The sequence below is a fragment of the Pelobates fuscus genome, chromosome 13 (genome assembly GCF_036172605.1).
Source record: "Pelobates fuscus isolate aPelFus1 chromosome 13, aPelFus1.pri, whole genome shotgun sequence".
Taxonomy (NCBI): domain Eukaryota; kingdom Metazoa; phylum Chordata; class Amphibia; order Anura; family Pelobatidae; genus Pelobates; species Pelobates fuscus.
The window spans coordinates 104,938,501-104,961,324 of NC_086329.1; the positions used below are offsets into that span (position 1 = coordinate 104,938,501).

The window sequence follows — 22,824 nt, forward strand, 5'->3', positions numbered from 1 at the left end:
TTGTCCCCCAGTAGCGTTAAAACAATGACAACCCCCCCAGCCTTTAAAATTCCTGTAACCCTTACAGTGCAAGAAATGGACAAAAATCAAAAGTGTTATTAAGATATGATTGACTATTCCCAAAAGCTTGGAATCTGCTATGCATGTTGTGCGGAAGCTGAAATTGATTTGCAAGGTTTTGTTTTGACAAACAAGCATTCATTTTTTACATAGACTAAGCGGCTATTCCATTTTATACCTCTGTCCTACATTAAATTAAATCATTTCCAGAGTGTGCCCAAGCCAATCACGAGGAACGTCTCACATGGGACCTCCATTTATTCCCGGGTACAGCAAACAGAAAGCAACTTTTGGTAACCCAGGAAAATAGGCAGTCTCCCTACAAAAGATAAAACTGTCTTAGGTAGCTTAAAAAAGATTAAAAGAGTCATAAAAAATAAAAAAATAAAAAACACACACAAAAACTTAAATTAAACTAAAGTCACCATGCTGAGGAGTTCTTAAAGGAACATTCCAGACATATAAAAGCACCTCCGCTTGCTGTGCCCATCACTCAAAGAGCCAAGGAGGTTTTCTTCGGGTACCGTTACATCTACAGAACCAACATATAAAACAGGCCTGCCGTGTTAACAGCTGTATTACAGCTCATTGAGTACAGGAAAGCCCAAATTACATGCTTAAAAAAGAGGGGAGGGCCTGCAAAGGCTGCAGAAATCAGGTCTGCAACATTTGTAATCCATTTTTAGATATATACCCCCCCCTCTCAATTTAATCTGAGCATTCCTTTAAATAGCAAAAAAGTACAGTCCACGACTAGGTATTCTCATTTAGAAAACAACAGGTAGTGTATGAAAAGGGGTGTTATAAAATGGCAGGCGACTGCAAAGGATGAACAGAGTGATGTAGGTTGGAAATCACATAGAATTCTGAGAGAGGTGTGAAAGCACAAGCTTCCAGCGAGCATGCGTCTGGACAGATTATTTTCCTAAAACTGGCCTTAGGATACGTAGATAACGCACCCCACTTAATTATAGTAGGCAAATCAAAATCAATGTAAAATAAATTTAAGTGGCTCTTTAGAACAGCATGGGAGCAACTGACAGGTTAACTAAGGACGACGTAATATCACTATATTTGATGCAAGATCAGAAGGTCAGGCGGGTCACGTATTGTGAGCACTCCTGGCACCTCACTGTGTACACAGTAGTAAAATCTCAGAGCGTGGAAATGTTCCTTGAGTTACAGGGACCAGATCCAAAATCAGTATACATCCAACAATGTGATTCATTCTGCTAAATGAGAAAGAAAACACAACCTGCGTAACCGTTTTATTAGCGATATTACGGAGGGCAGGTTAGGTCAGCGGATTACTGAACTGAGTCAATCGAGGACAGAAACATTGATGCAGGATGTAACCGATTTAATGGCATTAGTATCTGGGTGTCAATAAAGTGTTTCTAGGCTCCATGCCCACACATCTTGGAGGGTATTTGTTGGGCTCTGGCAATTTCCCAGCTTGATTTACCCGGCCTATTGCACAGACAAACCTGTCTCCATTGAAGATATAGTATCTCTCCAGCCTGCAATCTCTGGCATTGCTCTTTTAGGAGCAATACAAAACATTAAATTTGCAGAAATGCAGCCAGGGTCCTTTAAGAATACTTCATTTGGGCTTTTTGGCACAGTTTATAAGTTTATATGGCCCCAACAATGAAGCCATGTTTAAGACCGATATGTCAAAACTCCATATTTATAATGTTACGTTTGTTTCTTTGTTGAATATTTTCTTTATTCGGTATGATTAAATAGGGGCCACCAATATCTCTAATAGACCAGTGATCATGTCAGAAAATAGTATGGTGAAACTGCATGTATAGCATAGCAAGTAAGAATATTACCCAACACCCTCACACAGCTTACAATCTGTTCTAATAAAGATTAAAACACAGAGATAGAGATATATAAAAATAGTATGCCCCACACTCCAGCTCCCTAGTCTTGTCAGTACCTCTGTGGAAAACTCCAGCCACAGATATAACATTTCCAAGATGAGCACATTCATAGGATTTACAATTCAAATTCATGAAAACAATAGTGAACGTTTTAGTCCTGCCTGGACTTTTTTCAAGACAGACAGACAGACAGACAGACAGACAGAGACATGAATTCTGTGGATAACAAAATATCTCTGTACAAGGTGCCAGATCCATGAGGTTATAACTGTACAGGAATATGGGATTTGCAGGATGCATGCACGTTGCCATTACATCTATAGCCAAAAATGTGTATTTGCAAGTTGTGATGTCTGTTCACATGGGTTAATGTGACTGTGTGGCAATGATGCCAATAATAGATACACAAACCTTGTGCTTTTTGTATATCACCATAAGTTTATTTCAAAGCCAAAAAGCTGTAATAAGTGATTTGTATCCAAAAGGATAAAATAATAAAATTTAAAGAAACACCATTAAAATGATGGCAGGGAGCGTACTTGTGACATCATATTATGGAATTCACTGGCAGCCTAATGCCTCCTGCATCTTGCCAAAGGATATAACTCACGGCAAAGAACTATGGCGCTTTAGGCAAGTTGTTAAGTTGGGGTTATGTAAGCTCAACAATGACATCAGAAAAGTCTGTAGCGCAACACAAATGCAATTGGCGAGGGTGGCAAGATGTAGTTAAAGGGGAAAAAAAAGGTCTTGTGCGAACTACATTAAAATATGAATGGGGAACGGAACAAGAAAATAAATTAAATAATATGACAAGAATTGATTGTAAACTGCTAGAAATTATTAGGTTTCTAATGCAAGTTAGGCTTGTCAACAAAGTCTTACAACAGGGGTGTATTAGATGGCAAACTGGGAATGTCTTGTTAAAATGGGATTCTAAGTGTGGCTAAGGGGGACCACAAAGGAAACTGATAAAGGTGGAAACAACTAAGCCCCCCTCAAGCAGATCTACTGATCTCCCTGCCAGCTCAAAGCAGGGTCCCCGATCACAGCCAGAGCAGAGGTCTGATATGAGGTATATGACAGTTACTCTGTAAGTTAAAGCCAAGGCTGAGCATAGGGATTTACTCCATACCACAGATCTAATTAATAAGGAAATGGTGCAAAAAATCTTAGGAGGAAAGTCCTAAGTTTTTGTGCCCCTTATTTCAGGGGTCAAGCACCAGGTTTCCATGACAACGATTTTAAATATTATATATACACACACACACACACACACACGTCATTAAATGGTTACTCCAAACACCATGACCACTTCAGTGCAGTGTTTCTACTTACACATTCAGAGGTATTTGCACTTGTGTGCCAGGGGCTAATTACACCCCTGGCACACGTAACTTTGGCAGCCCGTAACTATTCTGGACTGTCAAGTGTAAATTCTGTGCAAATTTGCTGGCTGTTGCAATAATCTTCTCCCTTGCATGCAGGTCACCTCTCCCTTTCTGTCCTCTGTGTGGTCCCTCCCCCCATGAAATAAATAGAATGTTTGTTTGTTTTAAAAAGAGCTGGAGTAACCCTTTAAACTTTATCCCAGCACCCTGGAACAGACCCCTCACTGATGACGGATGACTTTTGTCCAATCAATACTTCTGAGAAAAACAAAAAAATTAAGAGGATGCACTATAATCCATCAATCCAATATTTCTTGGTCACTATATATGTGGAAACTGCAAAATGTAGAGTGTGTCGTTTCTCAGAAACGGTTCGGTTTTCTTCTACAAGGCGGCAGGGGTACCATCAATGCCGCACTATAAACCCCTTAGGATTAAGTGAATTTGGTGCATAGACTGTCCCTTTAAGATAAAGCCAAGACTAATAGTTTCTTGGATAGGTTAGCAGTAAACGGATTACTTCAGAACCTGGCTCTATCCCCAATTATTGTTTGATCAGTCAAGGAACCAAGAACGGATGATCTGACAAAAAACAGGCGGACTAAGACAGCTCCATGCAGCAAAGCCTCAATTTATAATGACATATATATTCATTATAAACCGTTAATCAGACACATAGCAAATCAGCTCTCTCGCCTCCGTATAAACAGCTTCATGCCTGAGCATCAACAAGTCATACCTGCTGTAAACTCCATCCTTAGACTCTCGAAGGGACTGCAACCATAAAAGTAAAACAAACAATCTTTATTTTATGATTCCTTGACTTAACGGGGAGGAGCTCCCAAGAGCTTTTCAGTTCAGCATGTCTTTAGTTCAATAACAAGGATACTACAATTATAATTTTAAATCTTCATTCCAAACTATACAAGACAAACACTTTAAATATATAAGCAGCACAGTCATTCACGAGTTGCTTGTGACTGGCAAAGGGTTATGGGTCCTGTAATGGACCGAGCTCTCTAAAGCTGAGTAATACTACAGAGACTAGATACAGCTGTAAGCGGTCTCGGCTGTTCTCCACCCACCGTGAAATAAATACACCCTAGCTCACTTGCTGCTAATATTGTACAGGGATTTCCCCTGACCTTTGTTGCGACTCTGGGAGGTCAGCCATTTTTGGCACAGTTTCCATGGTGGACGGTGTCCAAGTTCATAAGTTGGTGAGTTTACATTGAGGAGCTATGTTAGTAAATAGTTGGAAGTTTCGTTCCCCATCAGACAGGAAAAGGCTGCTGGTATAATAAAGGCCTGAGCTCTATGTAAACACAAATCTAAAGACACACGCATATATGTCACTTTTAGGAGATAATAAAACAGCGTACTCTAGGAGATCAGACACTTTGTAATGTGTACATTCTAATGTACAGCATTCTCTGAGCTCAGCAATAAGGAGAAGGTTCCATGGCAATTTATAAACATAAGTAAATATGGCTACCATTCACTGGTCCTTTTACACGTTCTAGGTGAAGCAGTACATTTTCAACGAGGGCTTATTATTGGTTTGTTTTATAAAAAAGGTGTGCAACGTTTTGGAATTCGACATTGCAACAACTAAAAAGATTCATGAAAACAAAGAACTAGCATCTAAACTGCAAAATTTATACTAACATTATTCAACTGGAAACCTCTCTTTTTTTAGTTAGGAGATTTTTGTAAATTTGTTTTGTTCATACACCTAATCGGCTGGTAAATAAAATGGATAGCGTCCGATCCTCATATTTGCAAGTGTCTTAAGACTTTCATGATCACCACAGTGTAATTTACAATTACTATTAACACGAAGTAGGATTTTGTTTTGTACTAGACAGTACAGAAAGGTAAAAAGATCGCAAGCGTGAGGCACACAGTCAGTATATGCCTCCCCAAACATAGCAGAAATCCTCTGCATTAAAGAAAAGCTAGAACATGGATCACTGGCCATTGTAGAACAAAGGTTAGCAGGTCAGTGGAATGCAAGTCCCAACCATCACAAAGGTTAAAGGTTACTGAAATATACTGGCAACAGAGACATGTCCCAACATTTCCATCAGATAAGAAGATTAATGCATATTAAGTAGGGTATGTACGGCACCTGCCATTAGCAAAACAGGGCTTAGCCGCTCTAAAAATAAAGAAAATAAAAATGTTTTTTTTTCTTCCTGTTACTGCATGTTACATCCTGCTTGCTAAGCTGTGCCACTGGCAGGGTATTAAAAGGAGTCTGTTGGCGGCTGGAGTGACTTTGCTGGTGTTGTACAAGCAGGGAAGCCCAGGTTATGGTTGTTCCAGCCTACACAGGGCAATCTACTAAGGTTTGAAAGTTCCTTGGACACCAGATCCCCAATTACACTGGGGTGACGGGTATAAAGGAGTTTGGAGCAGTTGCATGTACATAGAGCAGTGAATTCTCACTTCTCCTGCAGAGAGACACATGAAGACGACTGAATGCAGCCATTGCAATATCTGCTTGGAGGAATTCCTGATACCTGAGGTTGGAGGAAGTAAATAACTCACTTGCTGTCATTTATCTAATCCCGAGGCTATGTCTCTGCGGTGACAAATTGACCCACCCCAGACAGCATTCCAAGTCACAGTTTAAATGCTCCAACCCGATCTATTGATATAAAAGAGCTTTATCTATAGCAAGCATGGCTTTAATCACATGTCCATCTCTGCTGGGGAGATATTCCACAAATTCACTCTAAAATCGCAGAGAGTGATGAGGAATCACACTCCTAATCTCTAGTATGTTAACGTGCAGATAAAGTTACTATTAACTAGGGACAGCACAGACAGAGACACAAGACGTGTTTTTTTTTTTTTTTTTGAAGGTTTGCACTCTGTGCTATAAGACACTGCGCAGGAGATTGCAACTGGATAAAGGAGCAAATTGCCAAAACCAGGTACCATTGACCAGATATATCCAACACCATTCCTCCTGGAAACTAGTGTGGCCATAGAGCAGTCACCCATATTCAAGCAGGACACGTAACCGCGATTCCCTAGTAAAATATTGTGTTTTGCAATAATCCTCAGCCACTGCGATCCATTGGGATTCTGGACACAGAGGGGGGGGGGGGGGGGGGGGTCGGTTTAATTCTGCAGAATATAGCAAGAATTGAATGGTTCAAGAACCATTAGATAAATAAAAAGTCAGACACCTCCAGACTGTGTACCTGATCATTCAAGAACATGGAAAAAGGCAAAGCTTCCTCCATAAAGTTTTTTTTTTTCCAATTCCCAAAGCCATCGCTGCCTTCTTGTTAGGGATTGCGAGACTTGTTGGGTTATTCACGAAAGTGAGAATGAAAAGTGAATTATAAGGCCAGAGTAGCGGAACTGAAAGCACAGCTCACAGATCATTTTTACAGCTCTGCTATTGTTGACTTGAATTTAAAATTCAATTTGAATTCTCACTTTGGTAAATAACCCTGCAATTCGCGAGAACAACACTGATGCACCTCCTGGCAGATGAAGCTCTGGGAGTTTAAGAAGTATGATGGCAGCTCCCGTAGGAAACCACGTCAGACAATTATACTTTGCTGCATAATAAGCAAACGCCCCCAATTTTGATAGAGCCACAACATTACCAAATCAGCTATGTTTTCAACTTTGGCAGTTTGAACCAATATATGCAACACGCTGGTCACTTTCCATAAAATTCCCAGTTTTATGAATAATCCTGGTATCCACAATATGGGAAGACAATTTCCACACTAAAGGCAAACTTATCAGCAATACTTCCGGACTCTAAAAGTCCATCCAAATATAGATTTAAAATAGACAACATGAATACCTCCTACGTTTATTTCCACAGCGACACAAGTGGAAAATTCAATATATTGATAGCACATGTGTTTGTATAACCCCATGGGCTGGTCTGGAAGAATAAAATTTCTCTGCTCGATAAATCAAAAGTGCTTAACACTTGGCAAGGGGACTGCCAAAGAATTTCCGCAGGTGCAACGAGCAAGTGTGCGGAATTTGAATTTCGATAAACACTAAAACTCATTAATCACCTGGGATAGGCAACCTCTGGCAAATCAGGACCTTCTGAGCTAGGAGGCTCACAATGCAGAGAAGGGCCAGGAGGCAGAGGACTGCAATTCCCCCAGTCAACACCATGAGACTTGTAGTTCACAACAGCTGAAAGTTATCTCCCATTACAACAATATTTCATCAGGGTTTTCTTGGTCATCAAGGATTACTCCGAGCACCATAACCACTTTAGTAATTTGAAATGGTCATGGTGCCTGGAGTCTGTATGTGCAGTGTTTCAGTATATATGGAGTGCGACAGGTGTAACTCCACCTCAGGCAGAGTCATTAGCCAATGTGCCATTCATTGGCTGAGAGTGGTTAGCTGATGGTTATTGAACCGACACGACAGAAACTTGGAGCCCAGACTGTTCCTACCCTATTTGCCCCATTAGTGGGGGAACCGGGCCAGGATACTCCTGGCATCACACACTACAATGGGTTGTAGTTTTGATACTTGGACTAACCCTTTAAATCTATAGAGCTGACAAATAGTCCATTGGAATTTACATTTGTGGGTGAGGTTCTCATCATATACAGGATCGGTTTGTTTTTCTCAGTTATGCCCTTTACAGAGTCAGGGCTATTAAAAATGTGTGAATTGTTAAGAATTCAAGTTGAATTTCATATTGCAGGCATAAATCCCGCATAGGAAAAGAAAATCTCCAAGTCAGGTTTCCAGTTCGGACACGTAAGTCTTAAGTTACAAATTCACTTGGATTTCCATTAAAGTCACATTTTAGCTGGCACAATATAAGCACATTGTAATAATGTGTCACAAACTGCAGTAGCCATTAAATCAAACAGAGCTGCATTTCAATATAAAATATTTTATTGTGCAGGCTCCATAACGCTCAGAATCTTGACCCACCGCTAAATTCTTACATTCATAATGTAAGACTAAACAAAACGTCCCCATAACACAATGTGGCCCACAGGCCTCTGACTGCGAGGATACAATGATCGAAGTGAAGTAAGACATACCAGCATACCAGTACAGGGCTGTGGACAGCTCCTAATGAAGCGAGCTGTCTGTCACTGCTAGTCAATGACATTCAGCGAGTGTGGCTACCGGTCACTGAAGCTGTGGCCAGTTTATATGGTTCTGTGATCCGCAAATATGTTATCAATAACCCGCTACAATAAGGTTATAAAATGTAGTTTATACATTGTGTTCGTAAAAACAACACACCAGCAAAGCTATAGAGTAACTTATCCTTGAGACTCTGCTTTGGGCTGTGCACACACTTCCACAACGTCTCCACGAAGGGTACCTCGGAGGACTTAATTCTACCCAATAACTCTGGCCAATGTACATAGATATAGGCTTAAACTGTAACAGAACATTTATTTAGCATTGTGTTTTGGCCAAGACTGACATGGTTATTAACTAAAGTGACATTTCAGATCTAAGGTCAGAATAGCAAATTGGACAAATTCTCCAAGCCAGCTATGCTTCCTGTTCAGCTACTTTGACCGGGTTCCTTACTGAAGTGAGAATTCAATGTGGAATCATTATTCACAGAGAGTGGACCAAATCATGCCACTCAGCTGTGTTGGCCTAAACAATAGCAAATTGCAGTGAATAAAAGGTATACATGTATAGACTTTCATCTTGTTAGATGTGCAAGACTTGAAGTCTAATCACCAGGGACATTTACCTGGGCTTGTTATACAGAGCATGTGATTGGGTCTGAAACAAAATATCACAACACCTGCACATTTACTTTGTGGACTTGCTTTGCACAGCACTACATATTATGTTGGAGACATACATTCTAGATTCCTGAGTAACACACACAGGCCAGGTACCCATTCACCCAGAACACAGCTCCAGGGACTGTCCAGTTAACCCCAGCATACCAGCGGCTTGTACAATAAATGGTTAACTCTTTGTTGCTCTCAAGGAATTTGCCCAATGTGTTATTAAAGGGCCAGGCACGTTTTATAACTGTATAGCTCTCTACTGACCACCAAGAAGCTGTGTGAGTTAACAAGGGAGGGAATTGCAAAATAGAGCTGGAGCTGTACCTGGGTTGGACAATTTATTCCAAAATGGCTTAAATTACCTTAAAATTCAAATTCATTTGACAATTGCCTCAATTTCAGTTCAGTTTCCAATTCCCTCGATAATTTACCCCAATTCCGAGTTTGGTGACTAAATTCCCAAACTATTTCCAAGTGAATAACTCAATACAAAGCAGAGGCCACGTGAGTCTCCTTGTAACCTGTGAGATAGCGACTGTCATCCTACAACTCAGGAAGAGTTCACTCTGCAGAACATGTGCTTCTCTGAGTTAGCACTCATTCTGGAGACTCTCCAGGTATACAGCACCCCATACTACACCTGGAGGCCAAGGAAGGCACCCTCTGATTTACAACTCCTATCACAGTCAACCAGTTATATAGAGCTAAATATAATAAATACAGATCCCAATCAACCTACAGTTGCTCAGGCTGCTGTGAACTGCAACTCTCATCACAAACAAACAGTCTGTGGCTAGGCTGGCTTTTTCGCCTTCCTAAAACCTGCAGCACTGTATGGATATATACACTATGGGTAAGATAATTCCTGGAGTGCACACAAACAGGATTAAGTAAACCAAAGAAAAATGAAGAAGTGACTTACCTTAAATTGTAACAAAGTATTATTTTCTCAATTCAAGAAGGTGAAGAAATCATAAAAGGATTAGACTCCGAACAGAGGTGTTTTTAACTCCTTTCCAGTGAAGTGATGGGCAGAGGGGTATCCAGTGATTGTCCTGCCTGACATCAGGCTCCCAGGGCTAAGGTCCTGCTGTGGAGTCCTGAGATTGGAGGAGGAAGTCCCTGCAGTCCTTAATCCCTAAACTCCACTCCAGCCCCCTCTGCACCTCTAGCCTCAAAGAAATCTCTTCAATCAGCCCAGCAGCAGCAAGCACAGTCCCTCCCTCCCACTGCCCCTTCCCGAGCTGATCACTTGCACTCCTCTTTGGAATGCAAAGCCCAATTCTGCTGTGTGCTAGACTCGTCCAAGGTTTTACCCCTATACTGGGCTCCTGTAGCAGAGATGGTAAGTGCTCCACCCCTCTGTACAACTAAACTCTCCTCAAAATACACACACCCCCTGCCTGAGCATCACACACCCCCTGCCTCACAGCCTGTGTGTAGGACCTGTCAAAAAGTCTGCCTTTTTACCACCAGGGAAACATAATGCCACCTTCTCAGCCCACCTATTACATAGCATTCAATCTACCAGCATTGCTGTGCTAGTGTGAGGTTAGAGGTATGTTTTAACATGTGCCTTTAAAGGTAATTAACAATATGTAGATGGAACCTACATGAACTGGTTTATAGGACTGTACATTGTCAGTATCAGTAATACAAAATCTATAGAGCTGGGTAAACACTGCCCCTTTAAATCATCTTATTATAGGACTGTACATTGTCAGTATCAGTAATACTAAATCTATAGATCTGGGTAAACACTGCCCCTTTAAATCATCTTATTATAGGACTGTACATTGTCAGTATCAGTAATACAAAATCTATAGAGCTGGGTAAACACTGCCCCTTTAAATCATCTTATTATAGGACTGTACATTGTCAGTATCAGTAATACTAAATCTATAGAGCTGGGTAAACACTGCCCCTTTAAATCATCTTATTATAGGACTGTACATTGTCAGTATCAGTAATACAAAATCTATAGAGCTGGGTAAACACTGCCCCTTTAAATCATCTTATTATAGGACTGTACATTGTCAGTATCAGTAATACTAAATCTATAGAGCTGGGTAAACACTGCCCCTTTAAATCATCTTATTATAGGACTGTACATGATCAGTATCAGTAATACTAAATCTATAGATCTGGGTAAACACTGCCCCTTTAAATCATCTTATTATAGGACTGTACATTGTCAGTATCAGTAATACTAAATCTATAGAGCTGGGTAAACACTGCCCCTTTAAATCATCTTATTATAGGACTGTACATTATCGGTGATCCTAAATCTATGGAGCAGGGTATGCCCCTTTACATCATATTATTATAGGGCAGGGTATCTGGCTGGTGAGCGATGGATGCATTGAGGCCCTGTGATATACTATCAATAGGTCCCAATGACAAATCCACTAGTACCCACAGCCTATCACTGCCAGCCGGATCTGGGCACATTTGTAAAAGGTCCATATTAAATCTCCTGCAGCAGAGGGTTCACATCACAGTTTTTATCAAACCACGTCAAATTGTTTAACAAAAACTAGAGGGACCAAGAGACTATTCGTAACATAACCACTACAATATGCCATAAATGCAATACACCTTAATAATACAAAAAGCTGTATTAATAAACAGTAATATCATAATTAACGGATAATATAATATGTAAAAACACGCAGTGTTCTAATAAATCAATAAGCTATAATAATATAAAAAGCTGTAATAATACTGTAACGGATCACCCGTACTCCGACCGAGTACCTTCCGTTGACGGACACTTCCTAGCTTGCGCCGAGGACCACAACCACCGCACCGGACACCACAACCACCGCAGACTCCACAACCGCCGTAGCTTAACTGGAGTCTCGCCGTCATCCTTCCACCCTGGTTCAACCTCTGTCCTCCAGGACTGTGTGGGGAAGACTTCTCCTCCAGGAGAGCGTATCAGGAACAGCTCTTAAAAGAGCTAAGTGATGGGAGCTCAGGGGAGTATACAAAGTAAAGCAATCCCCAGTGTGATTATAGCAGTTCCTCTCCAATCACGAGACAAGACTACGTGTTGAGGGTCAAACAGGAACAGAATGCACTGAGGCTTTATTGCTTCTTTTAAACACTTTTTCCCACAAGGTTACCACCCACGTGGACCTTGTTGGATACTGAAAACACAAACTCAACAACCAATAGTTCACAGTCACACAAATAACACTCCAATTCATTACAGTAAATTCCTCCCCTCTGCTTGGGAGATAATTGAGTTAATTACTGTATCAACTCAATTATCTCCAAGCGAAAAATATACCCTTTACATATTTTTCATAACTTCCAAATTATACATGCAATTCCATGCAGTTAGATTTTCTGAACCAACATTATTAGGAAACCAACATATCCAAAAATCATGCAAATTGGTCAGTGGTTCGGGAGATAGCTGCAAGTCACATTTGACCGACCGCAAGCATGGCTTTCCTGCCCAAAACAGTTCCACAGATTTGGGCTGTTCACCATAGTCAAATACTGTTCAAATTCACGAACAGAGGCCGTTTGTGCAAATAGGCAATGTTAATGTTGCGTTCGTATAGGCTGTCGAAGTTCCAGAGAAGGTAAAAGTTCAGCGGTGTTCGTGCCGTTGCGTATCCGATTTTAGTTCCATGAACTCGACGGCAGAACACAGCTGACAGCAGCTAAACAGCTAAATTAAAATGTCCGCTGACACGTGTTCGTATGCACGAACGGCAGTCCCTTCGACTACTTCGGCACTTCGGCTGCATCCGAAGTGCCACTTCAAAAGTGCCGAACTGTAACAGTACAAATTAAAGGGCCAGAAACAGTCTCCAAAATATAATAGCCATAAATAGAGTTTTTAAATGGCAATACCTCCCAGGGGCCATAGTCACAAGGCAAAAGGCTAGCCATTAGTCCTCTCCAAGAACAAGTGGCGAAGGGTACTTAGTCACAAAAACAACAAGTTGGGATGTTGTAAGTTGTAGTCAATCAACGATGTGAAATACAACAAGGTTTAATAATACATCAAACTATAGCAATACAATAAGTTGTAATAGCTCATAAAGACTGTGTTGGAATTTCACAGAGTATTCAAAAGGTATAAGACGAAGGAGGAAGGACTACTTTGTTTTATTTTAAATTCTCGCATTGGTAAAACTTGACAAAAACTGAATAAGGCATTGTCTGGCTCATCGCAAGGTAATATCTATGGAGGCTAATGCGATCTAGCGGGTTTCTCTATAGGCATCAGTGTTGTACTCTCATGCATGCTCGCAAGTAAAGCCCTATAGACTGTAAGCTCGTTTGAGCAGGGTCCTTTTCAACCTATCATTCCTGTAAGTTTTCTTTTAATTGTCCTATTTATAGTTAAATCCCCGCTCTCATAATATTGTAAAGCGCTACGGAATCTGTTGCCGCTATATAAATAGCAATAATATTAATAATGTGGGCTCCTGTCAAATGCAGCATCAAGAACTTTAGATCAAAGGTGGTGGCACTTGCACAGGACAGCATCAGATTTAACTCACCTCCACTGCATCCTTGGGCCACTGCACACCAGGCGGTCACCATCAAAATATGCGAAGACCCTAGAAATAGACAGAGCCACTGTAAAAAGGCACATCAAAGGTTAATTTAATTTATACACGTCATCTGCCAGGCACCAGGAAACTATTTAATATTATTTTAATTTATTCATTTTTTGTTATGTCATTTTTTTTTAACATTACAGCCAAACTGACATGGTAAATGTAAAGAAAAAACTGAACTAAGGATTTTTCTGTGAGAAAATGTTCTCCTGAAATGTTTAAATGTCTCAGTTTAGTGAATGAAACCCCTTAGTGCTGTATGCAATCCCATCTAATATAGACGTAGAATTTGGAAGAGGACGATAATTACTTGTCATGCTGAGAATAAGTCTGGACTTTTCCATCCTCAGTACCTATTTAATACCCTTGAGCCTGACCCCATTACAGAGTAAGACCCCTGGATTGCAAAACATTTACTGTCTCCCTGTCTGTCTGTCTGTATATTGCCTCTAGGGTCTGAAAAGAAACAAAAACAAGAATTGTTCCAGCCAGGTCCCATTTGTTGACCCTGATCCTTTTATGAAACACGCCGTGGGATCCCCCTCCCCTTACCAGTGCAGGTTGTGAATGAAGTTACTGTGCCAGTACAGAGTGCTGTGTACCTTTATGGAGGAGATGTGAACTTCTGAGACACTGAAAGGAAACACACTATAGGCAAAGACCACATTACACAGAGGCTTTATGAAGCAGCAAAGGAAATTAACCATTGCACTCCTAACCAGACCCATTCTCTCCCACAATGCATTCCACTACCCAGCTCCCCTGACATTTTAATGGTTCTAGAATTAATTTGCTGAATTATACCCGTACAAAACTGGTTACGACAAACAAAATCTTGGCAAAAGTTTAGAATTCCTCATATTATTTAGTCTACAGATAAACAAAGGATTCAGAATTACTCCAAAAGAATCAAACACATGATCACCCTTTTTCCCTCTTTATTACTGCAGACCAGCGTAAGCTGTAATAGTGTTAAAGAAACACTCCAGGTTCCAGGCACCATAAGCATTGCAGTTCACTGTAGTGGGTATGGTGCCAGGAATACACTGGCACTGCCCCCATTGTAAGGCCAACAGGCACTGCTTCACACATCCCCTACCAACACTGGAGAGTACGAAGTTACTAAGTGGGAATTTCTGTTACCTCTCCTGCACTGGTAGTGGAGGGACAGGGAGTGGTGACTAGTAACCTTTGGTAAGAAACCAAACACTTCAAAAATGGTTTGACAACTTATAATGGGAGGTGCATTCCTGGAACCATAACCACTAGAGTAACCTGTAGTGGTTTTAGTGCTTGGAGTATTCATTTACTCACCAAGCTGTATATATTGACCATTTGATTACGGAGATAGATTTTTTCTTTCCACCTATCAAAAAATACACTTATTTTTATTAAAGCGGCACTGCCACGTCTGCTTTAAAGTGTTTTCAATGAAGCCCCAAAAAGTGTCGCCGTTTTCCTTTGTATATTCCAACCACCATTGTACAGTGCCAATATTCGTACAAATGCTGCCTAGCATTTTACGGAAGAAAAAAAGTGTATATGTGTGTATATATATATATATATATATATATATATACATACATACATACACACAATAGATGAAATAGAAATATGACAAAAAAAGTTCTATCCAAAAACAGAATGCACTACATATAACAAATGAAATATGCTGAAAGTAATAAACTGAAACAGATTACTTAGAGACACTTTAATTAATCCCTTTTAGAATTTAGGATATTCTAGTTCTGCCATAGCAAACCGTACAAGATCAGAGATTTGCTAATGCAGTGTGGAAAATGTTATTTTAATCCTTAAAATGTTTCTACATTTTCTGTATATTTTTTTTAAAGGGGGTAAATGTACCCTATAGCCCATATTTAAAGGAGAAAAAGGACACCTAATTAATAAATGACTAGTCCTTAATCAGGTGCCTTTCACTTAATTATACTGTAGTTCTGATTCCATAGAGGGACAATCTATTGTGGAATTTTAAGTGACATTACGTCTGACACAAGGATCTGGTCTACATTTAATTTAAACATCACAGGATTCCTCTTACAGGTATTTACCATTACACTGACTGCTCGGTTACGCTTACTGCTGGTCAAGCCTGTCCACCTGTGGCCCCAGAGGCTAAATATGGCCTCTATAGGACTCTGATTTATTACTAGGACCACCATAGCTGTTATCATATCTCCAAGGAGACAAAATAAGTATAATTGTCATTATTCTTTATATAGCAACACCAACATTCTCCCAAGTCATACTCTCTCTCATCTGTCAATCATGGCTGCCCCTGACTGCTTTGTGGGGAAAGCAATGCTTCTCATAGACAAATACTGGATTCCATGCTGTGCTATGAGAAGCATTGCTGGCATATAGCAGTAATTGTCACACGTGTGCCCTGCCTCCCAACGCTGGAGTGTTCCTTAAACTAACAGATATTTTCATAAGGACACCATCACCATCGCTTCTTTGAATTTATACCATTGAAAGAAACATTGAAAATCGCCTGTAACTCGTGTTAACCTTTTTTATTTTTATTTTTTTTAATTCTTTATTTTTCTTATGCATATGATCAGAGGCGGCTCTCTAATTAGGCGGTTTAGGCGGCCGCCTAAGGCCTCGCGCTGGCGGGGGCCTCGCGGCCGCCTAAACCGCCTGTTGGCAGAGTGTGTCAGGTCCTCGGTCAGTGACCGAGGACCTGACACCAGGAGGGGGCCCGGCGGCTTGCCCGGTATGCCGCCGGGTGCGAGGCCCCTCCTGGCTGCCCGGCCACCATCGCAGACACTGGTCTGCAGCTCCGCAGTGTGCAGAGCTGCAGACCATGTGACTCGCGAGAATTGGCCAATCAGAGCGTTGCCGCGGGTTACCACGGCAACGCTCTGAAATCTCGCGAGACTACTCGGTCTGCAGCTCTGCGGAGCTGCAGACCGAGAGCAGTGGCCACCGGACCACCAGGGAGCCCACTGGACCACCAGGGAAATCAAGGTAGGCTCTCCCTCCCCATCACCCCCCAACACACTCAGCCTCACCCCCCCAGTCACCATCACCACACTCAGCCTTACCCCCAGCCTCACCATCCCCCCACCACCACCCTCAGCCTCACCACCCCCCACCACCATCACCCCCACCACCCTCAGCCTCACCACCCCTAGCCCCCACCACCCTCACCCACCACCCTCAGCATCACCCCCCTCAGTCTCACCCCCACCACCCTCAGCCTCACCACCCCTAGCCCCCACCACCCTCACCATCACCCCCACCACCCCTAGCCCCCACCACCCTCACCACTACCCCCACCACCCACAGCCTCACCCCCACCACCCTCAGCCTCACCACCCCTAGCCCCCACCACCCTCACCATCACCCCCCACCACCCCTAGCCCCCACCACCCTCACCACTACCCCCACCACCCTCAGCATCACCCCCCTCAGTCTCACCCCCAGCCCCCCTCAGCCTCACCCCCCACCACCCTCAGCCTCACCTCCCACCACCCTCAGCCTCACTACCCCTAGCCACCACCACCCTCAGCCTCACCCCCCACCACCCTCACCACCACCCCCCTCACCATCACCCCCCACCACCCCTAGCCCCCACCACCCTCAGCATCACCCCACTCAGCCTCACCCCCACCACCCTCAGCATCACCCCCCTCACCATCACCCCCCAACACCCTCAGCCTCACTACCCCTAGCCCCCACCACCCTCCGCCTCACCCCCCCACCACCCTCACCATCACCCCCACCACCCTCAGCCTCACCACCCCTAGCCCCCACCACCCTCACCACCACCCTCCGTCTCACCCCCAGCCCCCCTCAGTCTCACCCTCAGCCCCCCTCAGCCTCACCACCCTCACCCCCCTCACCCCCTCACCATCACCCCACCACCCTCAGCATCACCCATCACCCCCCACCACCCTCAGCATCACCCCCCACCACCCTCAGCATCACCTCCCCCCACCACCCCCACCACCCTCAGCCTCACCACCCCCCACCACCCTCAGCCTCACCACCCCCCACCACCCTCAGCCTCACCACCCCCCACCACCCCCACCACCCTCAGCCTCACCACCCCCACCACCCCCACCACCCTCAGCCTCACCACCCCTCACCACCCCCCACCACCCTCAGCCTCACCACCCTCCACCACCCCCCACCACCCTCACATCACCCCCACCACCCTCACCATCACCCCCACCACCCTCAGCATCACCCCCCACCACCCTCAGCATCACCCCCCACCACCCTCAGCATCACCCCCCACCACCCTCAGCATCACCCCCCACCACCCTCACCATCACCCCCACCACCCTCAGCATCACCCCCACCACCCTCACCATCACCCTCACCATCACCCCCACCACCCTCACCATCACCCCCACCACCCTCAGCATCACCCCCCACCACCCTCAGCATCACCCCCCACCACCCTCAGCATCACCCCCACCACCCTCAGCATCACACCCCCCACCACCCTCAGCATCACACCCCTCACCACCCTCAGCATCACACCCCTCACCACCCTCAGCATCACACCCCTCACCACCCTCAGCATCACACCCCACCACCCTCAGCATCACCCCCCACCACCCTCAGCATCACACCCCTCACCACCCTCAGCATCACACCCCTCACCACCCTCAGCATCACACCCCTCACCACCCTCAGCATCACACCCCTCACCACCCTCAGCATCACACCCCTCACCACCCTCAGCATCACACCCCTCACCACCCTCAGCATCACCACCCCCACCACCCTCAGCATCACCACCCCCACCACCCTCAGCATCACCACCCTCAGCATCACCACCCCACCACCCTCAGCATCACCCCCCACCACCACCCTCAGCATCACCCCCCCCACCACCCTCAGCATCACCCCCCCACCACCCTCAGCATCACCCCCCACCACCACCCTCAGCATCACCCCCCACCACCACCCTCAGCATCACCCCCCACCACCACCCTCAGCATCACCCCCCACCACCACCCTCAGCATCACCCCCCTCTCACTCTCACATTATCCCCCCTCTCACTCTCACATTACCCCCCCTCTCACTCTCACATTACCATTACCCTCCCTCCATCAACCCCCCGCTCCCTCTCACCATCAACCCCCTCTCCCTCTCACCATCACCCCCCTCTCCCTCTCACCATCACCCCCCTCTCCCTCTCACCATCACCCCCCTCTCCCTCTCACCATCACCCCCCCTCTCCCTCTCACCATCACCCCCCCTCTCCCTCTCACCATCACCCCCCCTCTCCCTCTCACCATCACCCCCTCTCTCCCTCTCGCCATCACCCCCCCTCTCCCTCTCGCCATCACCCCCCTCTCCCTCTCGCCATCACCCCCCTCTCCCTCTCCCTCTCGCCATCATCCCTCTCGCCATCACCCCCCCTCTCCCTCTCGCCATCACCCCCCCCCCGCCATCACCCCCCCCTCTCACCATCACCCCCCCCTCTCACCATCAACCCCCCTCTCACCATCACCCCCCTCTCACCATCACCCGCCTCTCCCCCCCCCCATACACACAACACACTTCAAGCAGCTACCCCATACACATAGGGTCTCAGACAAAAACGCAAACATGTTCAGAGACATACATTCACACACACAAGGATACTCTTTGTCAGACACACTCTCATGCACATACACAGGTAGACAGTGCATCAATGTGTATATGTGACACTTTTTTTTGTTAGTGGGGCCTCATGTTTGCGTTTCGCCTAAGGCCTCATAAAGTCTAGAGCCGCCTCTGCATATGATGACAACAAACGTGTAGAGCCACAACAGCGTCTACAAGCATTTTTCAAGACATTTCAAGGGTGTGGAAATTTTATCGGCACATTTTTTGTATAATCATGAAAATAGGCTAATAAACATTGCTTATATAATAACCTTTTTTATTTTAAAATGGAGGCGCCCACTTGCAAGCTAAAGAATTGCAGATTTCTACATTTTATTTTATTTTCACAACTCACAAATACATATTTTTTTATTTTTTTTTTTTTTTTTTTTTTAATTCTTTATTTTTGTTGTGCTTTGGGTAACATAACAAATAAGCTCTTGGTGCCCCAATAGCAGTCCTCGAGCACATTTTCAGGCAAAACAATAGGGACAATAGGATTGTCAGCACACATTTTGTAAACGAGATATTAGTAATGATTAGGACATGGTATTGGCAAATACAGGTCGCAATAAACAGTGGTGTGGGTACAAGAAGTTAAGACACATGACTGAACTAGGCTATAGGCATGTACACTTCTTCGGTATTGTGTCGGTCTTATGAGGCCTAAGAATCTAAGACAGTATCATACATCTGCATGAACATAGTAAAAGGTGATATGTCTAGGGTTTCAGTAGGTTGGTTAAACGGATATAACAATCTAAGTATACCAAATAAAAAGTACTGTTAGACTCTGAAGGTATGATGCTAATCAGTAGCTTAAATCTAAGAGAGTCCTATCAATGCAATGCATAACGATAAGCATATCTGTGCGTCAATATCATAAAACTGAAACAAGGTAAAGTTAGAGAGTACTGTGAGTCCGCAAACCAGTCTCTTTCAACCCATGCCGGTTCTTGGCATGCCGGACTTCGGTGTCAGCCCGTGGGTGATTGCTGTCAGGTACGGTGTGGTGGCTCCTGGGCATCTCCGCTTATTAGGTCTGTGCTGGTAGCTGCCTGTACCGACCTGGGAGACTGGGGACTTCACGTTCGCAGCGTGGGCTGGTATGTTGACTCTATCGCTGTAGGCCTTGCGCTTGCCGGTCGTCCGTGGTCTCACTGATGTGGGTCGCACGCCCGGTTGCTGTTTCGTCTGCTTGGAGCCGCGTCGTTTCGGAGGCGGGAGTCCCCTTCTGCCCCGGGGTTGCATGAGGGCTGGTGCTTGTAGGCCACGAGCCTGGAGACCATTGTGGGCCAGGTTCAACCCTTTCGGGAAGGTGCGAGGAGTCATGGCAGGTCGCTTGGTGCTTCGCTTAGCTGTTCCCCGCTTGTGTGGCCGGCACCTCAGGGGCTTGCCCCTTGTTGCTCTCAGCCCGGGAGGGCTTAAAACGTGGGGATCGGACTCTTGGGTTGTGGTGTTGCCCTGAAGCGGACCCTCACTCACCCGACCGTCGTCGGCTCCGATCGTGGCAGAGGTGATTCTGCGTGGCACTTCAGTCCCTAGGCGTGCCTCTAGCTTGGCCCAGAAGCGTACGAAAATAAGTGTAATGGAGTCACTTGCTTGTTCCCAGGTGTGCATCGCTTCTGGTTGTGTTTGTAGCTTGTCTGATGCGGATGGCTGATAATGTGCCGCCATCTTGGGTGTTCCCTGCACCGCGTGTCTTTTAGAGGTGTTTGTGCCTGTTGCTTGGCGCTGGGTTCGGGACACTCCGTCCGGCGGGGACCGGGATATCCCCCACCGGTCCATAGGGGGGGGGGTGCACGATTTGCACTCTCTTGTTGCGGTCCGCATCGGGTTGGAAGGCGGCCGTCCTACCCCCGTGCGGCCGCTAGGCCTCATTCCATTGCCGCGGTTCCCGGTCAGGATTGGTGCCGAGTCTGGTATCGGCGTGTTCCAGAGTGCCTCCTCTAGCCGATAGGCTGATTTGTGGAGGTGTCTTAGCGGTTTTCCTCGGGTTATCCGTCGCGTTTGGGCCATCACGGCAGGAGCTCTGGTACAGTGCGTCTAGTCTGTTTGCCCGCTTGGCTCCGCCCCCACAAATACATATTTTTTAACAAAGAGGATAAGTAAACATTATTTACAAAATTCTATAAAAAGTCCGTTCGTTACCGAGTACTGCTCCCAGTGGCGAGTAGGGGGGAGGAGGAATATCACAGGGGTTACTGATGACAAGCACCTCATGCTGGGTGGTCCAGTGATTTGACCTAAATTAAAGCTTGGGTATATATTCTCCACCCACCCACCCACATGTAAAAGGGCGCTAGACGAAAATACTAAGTGTTTCGACAAGTGGTAGGAAGAAGATGAAATGTGTTAGTAAGAAATTCAGCTTTTTACACTTTCAGTATCAAAATGTTTAATCTGCCATTGCCTCGTCCGTGTTTTAAAATCCTAATAACACCGCTCTAGAAATAGTCAACTGTATCATGCCAGCCTATGTTTTATAAACTGTGATAATGTGGGGGATTTATATCACAGCTACAGAGGAACTAGACACGCTGCATTAACTCATCCAATCACACTGCCCCAAAGCTTTGAGAGGCTGGTGAGATAGCTCAGTGGGTTAATGAATCATCAGTAGACTCTGTTCAACATTCCACGTGTTACAGCTCTGATCTAGTGATACATAGTGATACACATCATTCCACGTGTTACAGCTCTGATCTAGTGATACATAGTGCTACATATCATTCCACGTGTTACAGCTCTGATATAGTGATACATAGTGCTACATATCATTCCACGTGTTACAGCTCTGATCTAGTGATACATAGTGCTACATATCATTCCACGTGTTACAGCTCTGATCTAGTGATACACATCTTTCCACGTGTTGCAGCTCTGATCTAGTGATACACATCATTCCGCGTGTTACAGCTCTGATCTAGTGATACATAGTGATACACATCATTCCACGTGTTACAGCTCTGATCTAGTGATACATAGTGATACACATCATTCCACGTGTTACAGCTCTGATCTAGTGATACATAGTGATAGACATCATTCCATGTGTTACAGCTCTGATCTAGTGATACATAGTGATACACATCATTCCACGTGTTACAGCTCTGATCTAGTGATACATAGTGATACACATCATTCCACGTGTTACAGCTCTGATCTAGTGATACATAGTGCTACATATTATTCCACGTGTTACAGCTCTGATCTAGTGATACATAGTGCTACATATCATTCCACGTGTTACAGCTCTGATCTAGTGATACATAGTGCTACATATCATTCCACGTGTTACAGCTCTGATCTAGTGATACATAGTGCTACATATCATTCCACGTGTTACAGCTCTGATATAGTGATACATAGTGATACACATCGTTCCACGTGTTACAGTTCTGATATAGTGATACATATCATTCCACGTGTTACAGCTCTGATCTAGTGATACATAGTGCTACATATCATTCCACG

The 22,824-nt window shown here is 44.6% G+C and overlaps 1 protein-coding gene across 2 annotated transcripts in view; it reads right to left on the bottom strand.

The window, feature by feature from the left end:
- Window positions 1-13,682, bottom strand: part of ADAMTSL4 (ADAMTS like 4) — a 131,424-nt gene extending 117,742 nt beyond the window's left edge. Inside the window, exon 1 of one of the 2 annotated variants that reach the window (XM_063439934.1) lies at window positions 13,653-13,682. The gene's annotated coding sequence lies outside the window, so the exon portion shown is untranslated. Of the gene's footprint in view, window positions 1-10,048; window positions 10,351-13,652 lie in introns of those variants that run through there. The other variant, XM_063439933.1, reaches the window with a different exon arrangement.
- Between the last annotated feature and the right edge of the window lie 9,142 nt (window positions 13,683-22,824).